The sequence below is a fragment of the Condylostylus longicornis genome, unplaced genomic scaffold (genome assembly GCF_029603195.1).
Source record: "Condylostylus longicornis isolate FDR11 unplaced genomic scaffold, ASM2960319v2 ptg000039l, whole genome shotgun sequence".
NCBI lineage: Eukaryota > Metazoa > Arthropoda > Insecta > Diptera > Dolichopodidae > Condylostylus > Condylostylus longicornis.
In genome coordinates this window covers 1,461,512-1,481,977 of record NW_026578008.1, presented here as the reverse complement: position 1 = coordinate 1,481,977, position 20,466 = coordinate 1,461,512, and the positions used below count along the sequence as shown (strand labels likewise).

Below are 20,466 nucleotides of genomic sequence, written 5' to 3'. Positions count from 1 at the left end.
AAAATATTAACTATCTATAAAAAATTATTTATAAACAAAAATTTAACATAATTATTAATATTTCAATATAATGTGCAAGAAAGCAAATGCAGTGAATTATGGAGTTTTTCTTGTATTTCATATTATACAAGTTTGTAATATGTGAGGCATATAATTATTGCGTTTAACACGATTTTCATATACACGTCTATAGAAAAAATATTTTTCTTGTTAGCGTTTTTTTTATGGTGTCTATATTCACTTTCGATTTGATTAATTCTGTTTTTTTCTAATAATTTGACTAAATATTATATTATATACATATATGTTATAGCTTAATTTAAAAGAAAATATAAGGAAATTTAAATTTGATCAGTATTACAATAAGATTGGAAAATTAATTTTTCTTAAATTTTATTAAAATAAAAGTAAATTAAATTCAAAATCAATTACATATTGAAAATGTAAACACCATTTTGCTGTAAAAGCACAAAAAGCGAAATTTTGAAATGAAAAATTTACTTCATTTGTCAAAAGTTTTGTTATGTTCTATGTAATGCGTTATTAAATAGTTACATACAGCGTCGCATTTACCATATATGCAAAGAGCACTGGAAAATAGGGACACAATTATTATGCACAATAAGGTAGGGCGTGCACTTTTTTGGGAAGCGCATACGACACCAAACAAACCAAAGCTGGAACTGAGTCTATAGAGGATTTATGTTTATGCACGTTGCACTAAAAATTCTACATTAAGTTTTCAAATTTTTTTTGGCCATAGGCGTTAAACAGTTAAATTGTAAAAACTTCAGTAAAATTTTTTTCTTACGCAGTCTACAAATTGTATACAGAAACTGAATTATCTGATAAACAAAATTATCTGTCATTCGAAAATTCAATAAATTGTTAGGAAAATGAAAATTTTGAAATTTTAAACATTTCTTTACTTCAGAATGAACGCTTCTAAAAGCGCACTTCATTACAGCGAGTAATTTCCGAACGTTTTTTATTATCAGTGTGTGCTGAACATTCGAAAGGGTTAAAAGTTAGAAATATTCTAGAATTGAATTAATTAAAACCCCCATACCATTTTAAAGTTAATTCCAATAATTAATTTTAAAATTATTAAATTAATTGTTAATAATATTATAAAATTGTAAAAAGCAACAAAGGAAATGGCATTGTTTGTACTTATTGCTAAAATTATTGTCTATTATAAGGTTAATTTCTAAATTGTTGTCTATTTTAAGGTTAATGTCTATTAAAGTTTGCGTGCGGGGGAGAATCATCCTTAGTACGTCTAGGACAAAATTGTGTAAATTTATGCACTAGACATGCAAAATATTTTCAATATCTAGTAGACTATGAGTAATATGCTACAATATTACCTAATTTGTCTTGTTTTCAGACATGACGTTTATGTTAATTTTAGTGTAATCTTACATAATTTCTATATTGTTTATTTTTTGTATATAAACGAAAATACAAAATTATAATACTCTATATGAACTATATGTTATTTAGTGTGGGCATATAATTTTCATAATAATTAATTATGTTAATAAAAGAAAAAGAAAATTTGCACTAAATTTATTATAAAATATAAAATAAATTCATTCTTCCTCATACATCAAGTGCAAGGTAAGTAATTGTTATTGTAGGAAATGAAAATGTGGTTTAAATATTTTTTATCTGTTTGATTTAAGCATAACTATAATTAATTTAATTATATTATAAAAGCATAATATTATTTTGTGATATAATCTTATTTTTTGTTTTAACCATTTCTATTTTATGTAATACTATAAAACAATATTAATAATGTAAATAATTGCATAGTAATGAATTGGCACACAAATTTAAATATTTTTTTTATCCTAATTGATTTTAAAAAATTCAATAAAAATTTAGAACACCATAAGATGATTGGTTTATAAAGGGTTAATTAAATGAGCATAATTACGATAATTTTATTTATTAATTTTCTTGTAGAATATTTGAAATTTTTATATGTAATCGATAACACTGAGTGTATATTATAGTGTATTAGGAAGTAGAATTAAAACTATTTTAAAATTTACAAACGCCAAAATTGAAAACCATAAATTAATAAGTATTTTTTCAAAAAAAAAAAAAATTAACAATCTGCATTAATATGAAAAAACTATTTTATATACTACTATACAACGAACAGATATTGTATAACACTTTCTGTTATACAATATCTGTTATACAAGGGTACAAAACAAATTAAACTACATATAACTACAAATACAGACTTAGTTTCTACACATAAACTTAAAGGACGTAAAAAATTCGAATAAATTTTATGCAACTATTCCTGAATTATACTCTTTTGTCTTAGGTTAGGGAAGTTTCAAGTTAATAGAAGCTTTAGAAGTGGAAAGGTACTCTCAAAAAGACGAATGTACTCAATAACAATGATTATTTGTTCTAATGACAAAAATGAATATTTAGAATTAAAATTTGAGATTAAAATTTGAGATTTCTAGATTAAAATTTGAGTAAAAACTAATACAATTAAAATTCAAAAGGCGGGAATGCAAAAAAGGATTTTTCTTTTTATTTATATGTAACCAATTCTTGTTGCATATTTATAGGAGGAATATTAGAAAAATTGTATTAATTTAAAAAATGTTTTTCTAAATATTTAAATTTTTATAAACTTTGAGAGATTATGAATCAGATTATGAATTACGAAATCGAAAAATTTCTCCTGGCTCCATAACAATAAGTTGTGAAAAACTGATATTTTTAGTACTTTGAAAGCTATGACTTAAGATTTATTAGTGATAGTAGAATATTTTATTTTAAAGAAATAATTCGTAAAGTAAAATATAGATCCTTGTACAATGTAAGCTTTTTGCCTGGTATTTATGTGTACATACGCAAGGGGGAATGGACGGACTCAAGATAATTATGTAATTTATCTTTCCAAAATAATTAAACATTTATAAACATCATTAATTTTAAATTAAAATGCCATCACTTCTCTTAACTACTTCTATTATAAAAGTTATGACGTACTTTAAATTGTTATACACTATAGTAGATGGTTATATAAAGTTAGAGTGTTACATTGCCCTTAAATGTAACACTATGAAAATGTATGTATAATTATTACCTTACTTTGTATACTTTTTAATTACCTCGCAATTAAGGATTTAAAATTTATTAAATTATTATATGCGATATGAAAATGTTTATACATCTTTGTTATACAATAATCGCATTTGAATAAAAATCAAATTTCAATTTTTCCAATTACTTATTATTTAATTCGAATTATTTAATTATCATTATTATTTATAATAAATTATGTTTAATTGTTGTTTAATATTTTTTGATTGCGTTTTATATTTTTTAAAATGCTGTAAAGCAATAATAAATGCATTTTCATAATAATTTTATACAATTATTTTGGAAATATTACAATCAATATTTAAAAAAATTAAATTTTATCCTCATTTAAATATACTTATACTTTTATTTTTTTTATTAATATAATGCTTTTTTGTTTTTTATACGGTTTAATAAACATTTTATGAATTTGCACTAATATAACACTTTTTTAAAATAGTATAAGGAAGAGTTAAAGAAAATGTAATGCTTACGTTTTATAATTGATTTTCAAAACACGCATGTGAAAAATTTAAAAAATTTTAAAAATTAAAATAAATAAATAATTATTTTTTCTTTATTTTTGCAAATTTTATATGATTTGTTTGCATATAATAAAATTATTGAAATAAATTTAGTATAAATTGAGGAATTTAATTGAAATTTTGTTTCATTATTATTTTATTTAGTGTCGGAACTGCAACTTTTTAATATAAAATTTAATAAATTTATCATTTTTTTTTTCTGTATTTGTTCTGCATTTGTCTGTGTACTTAATTTTGCAATTACTAAATTTAGAAAACGTAGATCTAGCAAGCTTAAATTTGTAAATTTTTGCTCTTTTATCATCTTATCATTTAAAAGGGCAAGTGGCAAAATTATCGAGATGATTCGAAAATTTATCTAATAGTGAAATTTGTTATACAAATGGAATCATATCGAGATCTCTATATTTATTTCAGACCTCCAACTATTTAAAAATTATTGCCCATCGAAATTCTAGAAACTCCATTTTTTAAAATAAATTGTAATGAAAATAGAAAATATTTTCAAATTTTACAAACACAGAAAAATTAGAGTTTCCCGTTTCTAAGAAATTGGGACCTATTGTAAAACAGCATACGCAAACATCAACATATTTTCATGACAGGCATATTTTTACTCTTAAATGGCATAATTTTATAAGTCTAAGACTTTAGTAGTGTGTAGAAACCAAAAATTTTACCCCTTTCAAGGGTCCGTTTCAAAATTAGTAAAATTAAAATTTTTGTATTTTTGGTTTTTTTTTTTTTTCAGATTAAGCTATTCCAAATTTCTGTGAAACCAAAAAGCTAGCAGTAAATGTCTTTTCCTCAAAGAAATTATTAATTATTTGTCTTTAATCACCTAAATACTTTTCGAGTTCGAGCATTATATCTTATAAACCTTAGATTTCGGATGGAAGCAAATTCATTAACAGTTTAATTCAGAAATCTTGTGAATTTTACTTAACATTAACATTTTTACATTGACTAAAACGATTTTGAAAGCTTTAGTGAATAGTTTTAATTAAAAATTAAAAAAGGAACTCGAACAAGCAATGCATATAATAAAATTGGCAAGAACATCTTTCAGAATATTTTTTAATTTTATAATTAGTCTATATTCTTAATTAATAAAAATTTTTTAAAGTTTGTCATCAATATATGCGTAACTAAAGTGAAAATGTGCGTTGTATTATTTACGCTCAACTTCTTTATTTGTCGAAATTCTCATTTTAATTGCGTTTTTGTACCCACACCTTTAAGTTATTATCAGTGTGACTAACATTAAAAATTTGTTTACATTTTGTATTTAAAGGTTTTTCTTAAATATTCAATATATTATACATATGTTATGTATATTGTCTATCGATATTGTCGGCGTAAGAACATACAATTACACTTTGGTATGTACACGCAAGAAATTTTTTCAAATATTTTCGAAAAAGCTTAAAAATACTTTCGAAATTCAATAACTTAACAAAATTAAAATAGAAAATGATCACTACAAATTGGAGAGAAAAACAATTATGACATAAAAATATTCAATCAACGTTTTTGTATCATGTTATCTAATATTGTTCACTTTATGCGTATATATGTGATACGAAATGTGATGTATGTGAGACCTTTACGGTTTATTTTCTCTTAAAATTATATTCTGGCTCGTAATATCAAAAATTCATTTCAAATAAACCTTTGGTTTTCGTTTTGGTTTTTATGTTAACTATTTTGTAAGCAAATATTAAATTAAGTACTTGTGACATAGGATCTATTAAACCTATATATTTTTTTCAAATTTTAGTTAAAAAATCATCGAAACTCTCAAATTAACTGCCAAATTGCCACTGTACTTTTTAATATTTATTACGAATGTGTGCGGCGAGTGATCATTAGCAAAATATCAAATTATGTAATGGCATTACGACGATCAAAAGTTAAAGTTAACCTGATTTTGATAAACAGATCTCTCAATTGACAATAGATTTCATATGTCACTTAATATTCCTTGATTATTTCTTATGTGGTAACAAAAAGCCATTCTAATTTATGCTAATTAACCATCAAATATATGATCTGTTGGGTGCCAATAACATTTTAGAAATTCATAACATACGATCTTCGAACAATTGCTATTAAATTAAACATTAATATCCATAATGTGCTTTGTTATATCCATAATGTACTTTGCTAAGAAGAGCTACGATGACCATATTATGCTCAAATTTAACCTCAAATGTCATTCTTCTTATATTATGCAAGTGGTTGCTAATATGTAGGTATTCTAAGAGCTTAGGCAGAAGTGCAATTTTTAATTTTGCTGTCATCTACTGTTTACTAAAAACTATTTTACTAATATTGCATGTCTGTCTAAGTAATAAATTTTTTCACGTTAAAATCTGAAATATTTAAAAATACGAATATATTTTTAAAAAGTATTTGAAATTAAAATTTAAAAATTTAGTTAAAAATAATTTGTTTAACCAAAAAATTCAAATTATGTAAACGTATCTTTAAAACAAATTTACTTACATATATATATGTATATATTTTCGAAAATCATTGAAATTCAAAGATATAAGAAGCAAATTTAAAGTACTCTCTCTCTCAATTCTTTCGCTCCTCCATACATACAACTTTACGTGTATTATTTAAATTGTTTGTTTTAAAAATTCAAATAAATAATTATTCAAAATACAACAACAATATTGTTAAAAAAAAATCAGATGAAATTTTCGATCGTAAAACGCGCAGCGGCAGCGGCGACTCTCTCTCTCTTGTTTATAACGACAAAATTTAAACTTTTTCTTGTTCTTGTTTTTCTCTAATAGTTGAACTCTTATACAATTAATGTAAAATGATGAGAATTCAGTCTCAATTGATATTCTCGATGGATTAGTTAAGCTAAAAAAAAAAATATATAAAACGAAATAAAGAAAAAAAAAATTAAATTTTTTTTTTTATAATAGAAAACTTCCGACTTAATTATAATAATAAAAAGAAAAAGAAAGAAAATATAAAAAAAAAAAAAAACAATTCGAATATCGCAAATATAAAAAAAAAAATTAAAACCTTTTTTTTTTTAAATTTAGAAAATTTTAAATTTTAAAAAATATTTTATTCAATTTATACCTAATAATTTCTTTAATATAGTGATTTTTTTTTATTTAATTTAAAAAATTCAAAAAAAAAATTACAAAAAAAAGGAACTTAATTAGAATTTATAACGGATTAATCACCAAAAAAAAAGAATTTTTTTCTCCTTATTTTTTAACTAAAAAATAAATTTTATGTGCTTGTTTTTATTTACCTATATACTTACTTACATCTACATACATCTACATAAATCTATGAATTTAAATTAATTAATTGTAATTTATTATTTATTAAATTATTTTTAAAACAATTAAAATAAAAAAAAAATATTATAAGATTTTTACGTAACGGTACATATTAGATATAGAAAAAAAGAAAATGTAAAAATTTTCTATATACAACTCGCATATTATCTACTATTATATGTATAACACATATAATACATTATGTGTATAATAATATGTTCAGTGATATAATAAATAAATAAATATATAAACAAAGATATACTATATAATATATAAATATAACGTCATATTTGTGTACAGTGTGTTACCGAATGGATTCTTATTTTTAAAATAGAAATTTTTTTTTAAATTAATACAAGATTTCAGAGATAAGAAAAAGAGTGGCGCCAAATTTTTTTTCCAATTCTTAAACTAAGTATATCCAAATACTTATATATATATATATATAAATTAGAATTATTTATAGTAGAATTAAATTATTTAGAAAGTGGAATTATAAAATACATGCTCTTACCCTATATAAATCAAAAAGTGTTTGTAAATTAAAAATTTAAATTTGGGACATTTTGGATCTAAAATAAATATTTGAAATATAACTAAAATATTTAAAATATTTATAAAATGAATTTGTCGTTTATAAAACACAATTTTAGAAATATATATATATAAAATTGTAAGAGCAAATAACAGAATTAATATACAGGGTCGACATAACTCCATTTAATCAATAAAGGACTATAATTATTGTTTAAAGATATGAATATTTTCTAAAGACACAAACAGCTTCTCTATTTTAATAAAATCGCATTTACTGCGATATACTTATAGAAACAGGAAGGACATGCAACAAGGATAAGGTTTTACGCGACAAAGTATATCATTACTGATTAGTCAAAGTTTAATTATAAGTAGAGTTAGTTAAAGTACAAGTTTGCATTGTTTTCGACGACCTTCGAAGAGTTATTAAAATTTTATATCATTTTCGTATAAGTATCGGATAATAAATTCTACATATGAGTATCGGATAATTAAGTATAACGGAAAATTTAATAGTAAATTATGTTGGATAATTAAGTAATACTTACATTCTTAGAATTGATTATTTCATAATTTTCATGTAATGTCCATAGTTAATTTAAAAATGTTACTCCTAAAAATATAATTATATATAAACATTAGTCTTTAAATATTTTTCTATTTTAATTAACTTTTCCGTTTTGCTTCAGAAAATATTAATTAATTAATTTATCTTCTTTATTATCTCTCTTCTTAAATAAATAATATATGTACATTTCTTTATGCATACAGGTCATATATTATGTAAATAAAAAATTGATTCATTTCTATTCTGAATCATATCTGTTATACTTAGTGTATAATGCGCATATGACATATATTTCAAATTTTAATAATAATTAATTCTAAAATGATATAAAAACAAAAATTTATTAAAATTTGTCAGAAAAATTGCTCATCAAATTCGATGTTTTATTAAAAATTTTTTTTTGATTTTATATAACAGACTTATATGATGTAATTTTTTTTATGATGCAACCATTTATATATAGTTAATATTACTTACTTATATAAATTTTGAATAAAGAAATTTAAGTTGAATTTTAATAAAATTTATTACCCGAATAAGTAAATACACACGAAATTATTAAAATAAAATAAATTAGTAAATATATAAAATAATTAATTTTTTAACAATCTAAATAATTTGTAATACGAGTAATAAAATAAAATTGAATAAATTTATTATTTGGGAACATAAAATAATAAAAAATTATTAATTTAATTTCCATTCAGCAATTTAATAATAAATACATTAAAATTTATTTTTAATTTTATTATTATTTAATAATAATTATTAAATACACTGAGAGAAAATGAATGCAAAATTAGCAAAAAAAAAAAAACAATTTTAAATTATGAAAATTAAAACGATTCTCGATTCTAACTGAAATAATATATATACAAGTACATGTCAACAAATATGTATAGGCATATATATGTACTGTTATATATAAAAAGATTAATAAAAAATATTAATAGCATTGGGTCTGTCCAATTTTGTTGACATCACATATTCAGATGTTTTTTAGACGTCATCATAATTTTTATAAATTAATTATTGTATTGTTTTTTACTCACATTGTAGTGCAGTGACATTTAAAAATTAAAGAGTGTTTAACATTTAATAAGTGTCAAAAGCTAAAACGTTTTAAGATTTTAATAAGTGGCAATTGATAACATTTAATAAGTGGCGATTATTAAACTACAACTGCTTAAGTCAAAATCTGGTATTGCCGAGTAAATTAAGTTTTTATTATTTTATTAAAAAAAATATTTCTCGTTTAAGAAATTATCTACTTTAATAATATTTATCAAAATTTAATAATTTTTTTTCTGAAATTAAATAATGTTTTTTTTTAAGAATTAATTTATCCCATCAAAATTTTCGAGTGCCTTAGAATAGACAGAATTGAACCCATATTTTTTTTTATTATAGATTCGTGCACATAAATTCAAGTATTGTTTACCTTACTTCGATCTAGTTACTAGACTTAATTTAAGCGGTTTGGTCTCATTATCAATAGAATTATTTTCATACGTATGTATTTTACATTGTCGCGCTTTCGTTCTTAACAGTTTTACGAAAATTATTTTTTAATATTATAAATTTTTTTTTCTCTGTACATACGTAAATATAATTACTTAATTTACATTAGTGACATCTGTTGTTATATCTACTACAACTATATAAATAAATTGACGTACAATATTATGTATAATATGGAAAATTTAATTGTCATTAAAATGCATTCTGTAACACACTGTTTCTTATAATATATAAATATTTTTTGAAAATATAATCATTATAATACAAATACACATGCAAATTTTCAATTTTTATATCAAATTTTGTATTCGTATACTCGGATAATGAAAATTTTCGAACAAAATTTTTTGAAAAGGAAATTTTTGTTTTGTTTATTAAAAAATATTTTTTAATACATGCATTATATATGTGTATGTACTCGTATTAGTGTGAAATTTTTAATTTCCTTTTATTTACTCTTATAATATAAAATTAAAAATAATTTTTGAAAATTTATATATAAATAATGAAAGAATAACTGTATATACGAGTATATGCGAATTATATACAATTATTTATATATATTTTTTGAATTTCCTTTAAAATTATAATTTTTAAATAAACTAAATTATATACATATATACAAAAATTAGCTGAAAATATTAGTTTTTTTTCTAATTAAAGATTTAAATATATTTATAACAATAATTAATATACACATTTTAAGTCTAATACAACTATTTTTTAATTTAAGGTTTTCATTAATATTAATTTATTAAATAAAAAAAAAATTAATAAAAATATAATTAAAAAATACTTAAAATAAATTTTATTCATTAATATATTTAAAAATTCTAAGAAATAAAATCGCAATACGAACATCGAAAAATTATAAACATAAATTAAATAAAATTTATGCATCATTAAATTGATAAAAAAATAAAAGAATTGAAACGCATTATTATAAAAATAGTAAAAAAAATTTTTAAAATTATTACCCAGTATTTTTTTTTTTTAATTTATATTTATAACAAATACAAATAAAAATACAAAAATTTTCTATCAAAATTCATAATATATTCAAACATATAAATTTCAAACACACACACGTACACATTTTTTTAAAATAAATATACATATGTCATACATGAAAATATAATACCTACACATATGCAAACAAACATATGTTGCCGTATATATGCGTTTTTGTTTATATATAGTTTGAAAACGCAATATTTTTTTTTTACAATTTCCGGTTAAAATTTATATAGAAGAAAATAAAATAAAACAAAAAGGAATCAAAGAAATTTGAGAAAAAAAAAACGACGACAATATACTGTAAAGAATACTGTAAAACCGAAAGGAAGTGTTAATCCGCCAGGTATGTATGTTTGAATTATCAATAAAATTATGAATATTTTCATTATCGCATAACTCTCAGAGTAACTAGTGTTAATTTCGAAATTTAAAAACAGAGTGTTTCGCATACGTTATCAAATAATTTCAGAGATGATATCAGATCAATTTTCAGCAATAAATCGTATAAGTACGGTGGGAGGGCCCGGACGCATATACTCGATTTTAATCTACAGTCTGGTGAAAAAATTTGATTCCAGTTTTTTTCTTCATATAAATAAATGATAATAACTTCGGAGTCGCGCAATACAGAGTTACCATTATTGGTAATAATATCTGACCTTAAATTTTCGAGAAAAAGTTGGCTAAAATGAGAATTTCGGAGCTAAAAAAAGTAAAATATTAAAACATGTTTAGTAAAGTTTATATGCAAATATGATAGAACGTACATTAATTGGAATGTATAGCTGGATTTGATTAAGAATGTATTGTTGCGGAGAGTTATTATATTTATATTAAACATACTACTTGTACTATTCAATAACATTATAAGGGTGTTAGAGCAAAATAGTACTAGAATAGTACAGTAGTTAGAGCAAAATAGAGCTGCAAAATTTTGTAATTTTTGTTTTAAAATTCAAATTTAATTCAAATCCCTACTCGTTTATTAACTACAATCACTATAATTTTGATTGGTATATTGTGAATGTGTTTTTTAATATTGTGCGAATCAACGGCTTGTCACCTGATCTAATTTTAAATTTCCCTTCTTTCAATAAATTAATTATTTATTTAAAGTTCATGTCTTATTTTTGTTTCAATATTTCCGAAAATTTAAAATTTTCTTTTTTTTTTAAATTAAATTAGAAAATTTCCCATTTTAGAATATATGAGATTATTTTGAAATAATTTTGTAAAAGAATATTTTGTGCAATCGCGTTAATCTACTACTACAACTACAAGTGAAATTTTCTTTTTGAAAATAGAAAATTAAAAATATAAATTTTTTGTTTGTTTTTTTTTTCTAAAATTTAAAAGCTCTCTTATAAATAATTTTTTCTGTTTTTGTTTTTTAGTTTTTTCTTTGTTTTCATTATAATTTTTTGTTATTTCTTGTTTCTCTTCTCTACACGAATACGAGTCTACGATGAATTTCTGTGAATCATCTGATTTACAATTAGAAAATAGGGGGCATCAGCAACACATGTACAAACATATGTAATTATATATGTAAAATTTGTTTTGTCTTGTTTCTTGTTTTTTGTTTTGCCATTTTTATTCTTTTGTTTTAGGAAATAAATTATTTGTTTTAAATTTTTAATGTGCATAATATTATTGTTAAGAGTATCTATATCTATATCTATAGATATAGAGAAATTCATATAGAAATAAGTAGTTAGGTTATTTAGATGTGACTGTATGCAAATGAATTGTTATTAAATACAATTTATATGTAATTCTTTTGATATTTATGAAGTTTTCTCTTTGCTTTTATATGGGGGAATGTGAAAAAATTCTAACATCAGCTATCATTAAATTATGATTTGAAGTTAAAATAAGTAATAGCTATAACCTATTAAATAACAAGATCATATTTTTTAAAAGTTTAATTTTAGCTACTAATTTTTTTTACGATAATCGTTTTCTATTATGAGATGCAGCTGTTTATATTATTGAAAGATATTTATAATTAAAAATGTTAATTTACGAAATTGATAGCGAGGGCAGTCTGAAATAATTCACAATGAAACAGTATGTTTTTCAATTAAATTGTTAAAATTCTTTTAATTAAAATCTTCATCTAAAAGGAATTTTTATTATGATTAAACGAATTCTACTTATGATATACTACTGTAGTTGATTATAAAAACTGCTTGTTCGAGATTTTTTGAGCACAATACCTTACTACTTTCTTACAGTAGATGCAACATCTACTGTATGAAAGTAATAACAGTCTCTTTGATTTGCCATAAAAAATTTTGCACTTGAAAATTGAATAAAATTAATTGTATTTTTTAACAAAAACTTGAAAACAGATCGAATTTTTAAATTTATATTCATAAATTCTGTTCCAAATTTGATATCTGTTATGATATATCGTAACAGGTGTTAATGCTCTATAATGTTTAATTATAATATTAATAAGGTAATGTTTACAAAAAAAAAACAGAAAACCTTGCGATTAAAACCAGTCTGATAAAAGTGAAATATGTTTAAACATTATTTGACATAAGATTGCTCAGCTAAACAATTTGACATAAGACTGTCAAAATTTAATAAATTCATGAATATTCACAAAAATATTGTAAGGAAACTAAATTTTTTTTCATTTGTATTATATGCGATAATAAATTTAAAAAATTCTATTTTATAAAAATATGCTTAAATATATTTTTGTTATAATTTAGTAAACCGTTATACAGATGTACTCGTACATACAAAAATATTAAATTCTATAAATAATTATTATTATAAAATATTATTATGAAAATCACCATTTTGTTCATTTAATATTTATGTATACTTTGTATATATGAATATTTAATAATATCATACAAATATACATATAGTTAAAATGCTATTAAATATTTTCAAAATATTTGTGATGAAACTGGATATAATAATTTTTTTTTGTATACAAAAAGTTTGTTTTTTCTCTACAGCGCATTTGTTAAAGTATATTTTGACCTACATATACATACATTAATATAGAAATTAATTATTTGAATAATAACCTAGCTCTAATTATAGTGGATTAATAATTAGAATAAAAAATATTTTTTATGTTTACGAGTAATACACAAAAAAAAAATTATATAATTATAATACACCACATTTAGTAAAAATTTTTCAAAAAATTGGAAGCATTCATTCATCATATAAATTTTTTAATAAATTACGAGTATCTTTATTGCTTAACTTACATATAATACAATTAATTTAAATCTCTAGTAAATATCAGGTCCATTTAATTATAACACTTCCATTTAAGAGCATATAAAACTCTTAACGTATAAGACACTCAGTGAATAGTAGAACACTACAAGTCATATACTAATCTATTTATATGAAATACTATTAACGCACATTTTTTCCGATAGTTCAAGCAAATTAGGTTTTACTCGAGTATAACAGATTTTTAATATAAAATAGTGTCTCATTACAAAGTACATCCGGCAATATTTTCATATTTCATGATTTTACATAATAAAGTGGATAAAGTGCGATATATTCCTTTAAAGGGAACAAATCAATTCTTAATTCTACGAAAATAACTTCGCAAAATTCGAAGTGATGGAATTATTTTTGGAATTACAATTTATTAGTGAAATGTTAGTGTTATGATTTAGTTTTGAATTTTCATTTAAAATTCATAATATTAACAAAATTTTTGATATAAATTTTCGTAATATTTAAAAAGCAAAATATTCAATAATATTTATTTATTTATTTATTCATATATTATTAATTTATTGGTTATTAATTTAATTAATATAAAATATGGTGTATATAACAAAAAACGAGCTATAAAACTAATTAAATTTTATGCTTTTTTTTATTAAGTACCTATAATAAAAATGATTACATTTGATATCTAAGAATATTAAAAATATTTTATAATTTCAATAAAATTTTCCAAATATACTCTTAATATATTTACATACAGTGATTCTAGAGTTCATTGTTCTCATATTTTATTTCCCCAATATACACATATATACATATATAACAAGAAAATTAACATAAAAATCTTAAATAAATTTGCTATAGAATAAATTTAAATATTTAACAAATAACAACAACTATTTTAAATTTTAAATACATTCTTATAAAATAAAGTATTTTTCGTGCGTTTATTTTAATTTATTTATTTATTATTTTAATAACATCTTAAGAAGAAACTATTTTGTATATTTGTTTTTATTTTTTTCTTATATTCTATAAATAAAAAATATTTAAGAGCTAAAATGTTGTGATTATTTTAAATAATTAAAATTAATTTAAAAAAAAATATTTGGTGTTTCTGTCGAAATTTTTTTTTTATTATTAAAAAGTTGAATAAGAAAATTTTACAATTTAAAATAATAATATAATAATAATTACATATATATATATATATATATATATATATCCATAATTATGTTCACGCGCAAGTATATTTACATATTATTTGTAATTACTGTAATAAATTGTTAAAAATTATTGTTTGTATTAAACGACAAAATTATAAAAATTTTAATATTTTGTTGTTTTTTATACAAATGGGTTTCGCCACAGATTGTAGATTGTAGATTCCAAGGGATCCGAGTGGGACAGGAGCATCCCCCCAAGCCACCGCAGCCATTTTTGACTTATTGAAGCTACCCCACTCCCCCGTCTATAATATCCCCGTCCCAATCACAAAGCCGGAGATATCCCTAAGGGAGTTGGACAACAGTTCCCGAACACTTAGGGACCCATGTCCAAGACAATTGCGGCGCCGAACAGCCAGTGCCGGACAGTCGCAGAGAATGTGCAAGGCGGTCTCATCGCCACAGATTACAATTGTAGTTATTGATTTTAACAAATCAAAAAAATATTTATTCAAAACTTTTATCAAATATTTAAAAAATGCTTCTCCGAAATTTTGGCGATTTGTTTATTAAAGTTTTATTTTTAGAACTTCTTTGGCCCTAAAATGGTTGCAAAACATTATAAATTTCGACTATCATAAATCATAAGGGTTCTCTTTTAGTGGGTTTTGTCCTAGTTTAAGTGTTAATAAATGATTTTTTTACAAAAAAAAAATTGAAAAAATATCATGAGCATCCTAAAAGTATGCAAATTAAATATCACATAATATATTATGTATATATTACATTATTGTTAATAGTTACACTTACTAGAATGAGTCCAACAAATGTAATATACGTGAATTTAGTTTATTCCAATTTTCTCTAATTAAAATCAAATTTGATCAAATTTGACCTTTTGTTAATCAGTTTATCTGTGCAGATCAGTATCTTAAGTTCAATTTAACCGATGTTCATGAAATTTACGAAAAAGCTTTCTTTGAGGTTGGCATTTAAAATTTTTTGTAAGAGAAATAATCAGCCGATTTTCTTGAAATGAAACTCTGCTAAATCTTATACTTTTCATTATAGAATTTGAAATAAATGTTTGAAGAAAATTGTTTAACAATACGCTCGATTAGCTGCTGTACTACGTCAAATTTATTTTATATTGCATTAAACCGAACACTCTATATATAAAATTCACTAAACTGTGATATAGACTACTATTTCAAAATTTAAAATTTAAAATGTAAAAAAAAAAAATATTTTTAGAATATAAAAATCAACATAATAAAAGTTTTAATTTTAGAAAAATTATTTATTATTGTAAATATGCATATGAAATTCAAAATATTATGACGTTTCCACAAAGACGCTTTCAAAAAAAGTCAAAAAGTCAAAAATTTACAGTTTTAATAAATTTATTGGACTCGATAAATTAATTTGTATATAAAAAGATAGAAAATTTTCTTGTTTCCTACAAACACATATACAAAAATAAACCATTTTCAAAATTAATTTATGATAGAATGCAATTTAGTAATTTCATAATGATAATAATTTTTAAAAAATTATTTTTGACAATTATATTGTGAATTGATGAAGAAAATATTAATAAATAAAAATATTAGAAAAAAATTAAAAAAAAATAGAACTAAATTAAAAATTATCAAATTTTCTTATATACGATGGCGGAGGGGTTTTTTCGGTGTATGTGGTGACAAAGCAAACCATAATCGTGTTAAAAATATTTTGATGATTTAATAGAGAACATAATTTTCAAATCTTTCATCTTTAAAAGCATTTATTGATTTTGGCATCTGTTATAATTTTTTTGAATAATTATTTAATTTTTTTTGTTATTTTTTTAAATTATTTATTTAATTTTTCTGTATTATAAAACATTAATTTTGTATTATGGTGCATGTCAAATTCAAAAAAAAAATATTCCTCTTTGTTTCTTATTTTATTAACATTTTAGGTCGAGATCTTAATTTCAGAACAGTAGATGGATAAAAAAGATCCTTATTATTAAAAAATATTGTTTTTTTTACCTTTTGTTATAAAAAAATATTTGGCATTAAGTAAAATTGTATGTTTTCTTAAATAATAATTAATTTCTGAATTTCTTTTAATAAATTTGAAAATAGTGTAAATTAATTATAAATAGTAGAGCAAATTTTATATTGATAAAATTGTGTAGTGCACAGAGTTCATTGGAATTTATAAAGCATTTAGTCATATTTGTCCCTAAATTAATATGGTTATTGAATTTATGTTTTACAATTTAATAAAATAAATGTGTTAAAATAAAATTACACTTTTAGTATAAAAGTTTTAAACTCGAAAAATACACTTACAGTGATTAATATTACACTTAATCAATTATTTTTTTCAAAATTGCATAAATTTAGGGGTTGATTATTGGCCTTTACTTGCTATAATGTTCATAATTTACCTTAAATAGACATTTATAGTTTTAGATTCTATTACACATTCTCCAAAGTTTATTGAAAATCCTTCCAAAACATTAGTTTTTTGTTATCCTTCCAGGTTTTCCATTAGTTCTTTTCCAGAAAATTGCGTCTAAAATTATAACTTAATATTTAATACAAAATTACTCAAAAAATGTTTCTTTCTTACGGTGAACTTAGTGGTTATTTACAAAAAATATTCAAATTCACATTTTAATTCAATAAAAATCTTGTAATTCTTATTAAAAATATTGTATATTACTCTTTAAAAGTACTTAATAAATTCAATAGAATGATTAATCTAAAATAGTATGAAATGCAATAGATATAGAAACTTTATTTTATTTCAATTATGCATTTTGTACTCAATTCACCTCATTAACAGTTATTACCTACATATTTTTAAAATGCAACCACATATGAATGCAAATAGAGAGAAATACTGTTTAAAAATTCTATGTGTTTGTTATTATGTGCACATATGTAGTAGGTGTCTACCTATTTTACTAAAATTTAGATTTAATACAATTTTTATACAATTAAAGAGTTTCATTTCTATACATTAAATAGCTTTGCATTTGAAAAATTAATATTCTATTAAAGTATAAACCCTTATAGATGCGCTTTGGCACTCTTTATCATATTGCTAAATTATATTAGATTTTAAATGCAAAGCTCGAAATTAACAATTGAAAAATGAACTATAACTATGCATTTAACTTTTAATAATGATTCACAAACTTACAATTTTTTAAAATAAAAACAAAATTAAATTCCATTTTTAAAATTTTATTATTAGATTCACCGCAAGTAAAACTTATAATTTCTGATTGGTTTCTTTCTAATATGTTTTTATTTAAATATGTGTATACAGAGTGTTCGAGACTGAATGGTGAACTCAAAACAGAATGTAGACGAACATAAAATAATAAGGAATATATTTCTTGTTTTACGTTCTTTGTCGAGTTATTGGGTCGAAAAGCTGGTTGTTCTGAAATGGGGCACATATACAATAGAGTTTTGAACTCATCTTAAAGCCTGCATAATATATATAGGTATACGCAAGTAGTTTACGAAATATTGAAGTGCGAAATCAAAATTTTTTAAAACAATGTTCAAATAGGGTTTTTACTTTCACTGTCAGTTACATATTTACTACTCGATCGTACTATACTTACGGACTACCATCGGATGTTTGGAGACTCTGTTACTAGTATACTTTGGAATTCCATATAAAACCGTATTTATCGTTATAACATTATTTTGTACATTCAATATAATAAATGATGTGTTTTGTATTCGAATTATAAACTTCACAGGAAAACGAATAATAATTATTTCCCATATATGTAGATCATTCAAATAAGCAAAAATATACTTAACAACTTTACTTCTATATACATATATATATATTTACATATCTATTATGCATGAATCTGTTCCGCATATATATGTAATCTTATATAAGCAGCTACATGTACAATACGTTCATTATTAAAAAGTCTTATTATAGTCCACCTTCGAAACGATTGAAATGAAATGAAATGAAAAAAAAAAATAATAAAAAAACAAAGTTTAAAACGGACGCATTCATGTGATTCTTGTAATTTAATATCTTATATAATAAACAAATATAATAATTATTATAAATGTTATCTACTAGTATATATTGTTATAATAATGGTCATATCGCACCGCCAAAGAAAAACTATCATATTTCAGGGTTTTATTAAAAATAATAAGGAAATAATTTTAGGTATACCTACATTTAATGACAAGAAGGCGGTATACACATATGTAAATAGGTATAAGAATAATTATAGAATTAATTTTATGTTAAATTTAATTACTGTAAATGTACCTTAAAATTTTTCGAATATTGCGTTTATAAGAAAATAAGAAAATGCACTAATTTTGCATTTGACACATATATCTCGATCTTAAAATAAATTAAAATAATAATTTCCAATTCATATAATTCAATTACAATTTCGAAATGATGTAATCATAACTAAATTTTATCAATTCTTATATAATTTCTTTTATGATTGCAAAATAGTGTATTCAAACATATTGCGTTAGAGTAGCATTTTTAAATCTTCTACGTTTTATTGCCATTATCAAAGATTAATTGCGTTAAAATTCTGTGTATTTTAAATTTAATAATTTAAACAAAGATCTGAAAGAATCATTCATTTATTGAATAAACCTGAAATTCATACACTAATCATAAATTATGAAGAAAAAGTAAAATAAAATAAAATAAAATTGGATCAAACCAATGGTTTGTATTGTAGCACTTTTCCCATCAACAATTGAAAATACTGCTTTTAAAAACAATCTATGTATACCTACTACACTAATAAAACTATTTTCATTCATATACGAAACTATTTCAAGGATTACATATATTTAGGATGAACGATTTATGCAGTTTTTGAAATGAAATAAAAATATATATAAAGAGGGGTTAACATAATGCTCGATTTTAAGGGTTATTGCGTGAGTGAATTTATAGAAATTTAAAAAAGCTTGCGGTTTATATAGGATGCAAAAAATTCAAATTTTACAAATTTCGAGAGGTGATAACTTGAGAGGGTGGTGGAAGTATGAAAACGGTTTCTTCTAATGAAGTGAAGTATTTATTAGTGTTTAAAAACTGTTAAAATTTTAGACTTTCACAATCTGGGCTCTAGAAGAAAAACAATATCAAAAATTTGGAAAAAACCGGTTTTTGAGAATGGTAAACTTTAATGGCCATTTTGTTCTTTTAAAGTTCAAATATAGTATGCCGCGGTAGAAAAGCCAGTCATTATATTTTTGCATTTACAAAATTTGAAAAGTGCTTATGGTTTCACTGCAATAAATATTAGGAGGGTATAACTTTTAGAGGGAGGAGGGGGGCTAGGTAAAAATTTTCTTCTACGGAAATAAGTTTCTAGTAAAGATCTATGTACATATAAAAATTCAGTTTTCTATCTTCAAGGGTGT

The 20,466-nt window shown here is 22.1% G+C and overlaps 1 long non-coding RNA gene across 3 annotated transcripts in view; it reads left to right on the top strand.

Moving 5' to 3' along the window:
• The first annotated feature begins 6,851 nt into the window (after nt 1-6,851).
• LOC129609471 (uncharacterized) overlaps nt 6,852-20,466 on the top strand; it is a 32,863-nt gene continuing 19,248 nt past the window's right edge. The window contains exons 1-2 of one of the 3 annotated variants that reach the window (XR_008697019.1): nt 6,852-7,015; nt 10,862-10,971. This is a non-coding gene — a long non-coding RNA (uncharacterized LOC129609471). Of the gene's footprint in view, nt 7,016-7,061; nt 7,091-10,420; nt 10,563-10,861; nt 10,972-20,466 lie in introns of those variants that run through there. The other 2 variants (XR_008697020.1, XR_008697018.1) reach the window with 2 other exon arrangements.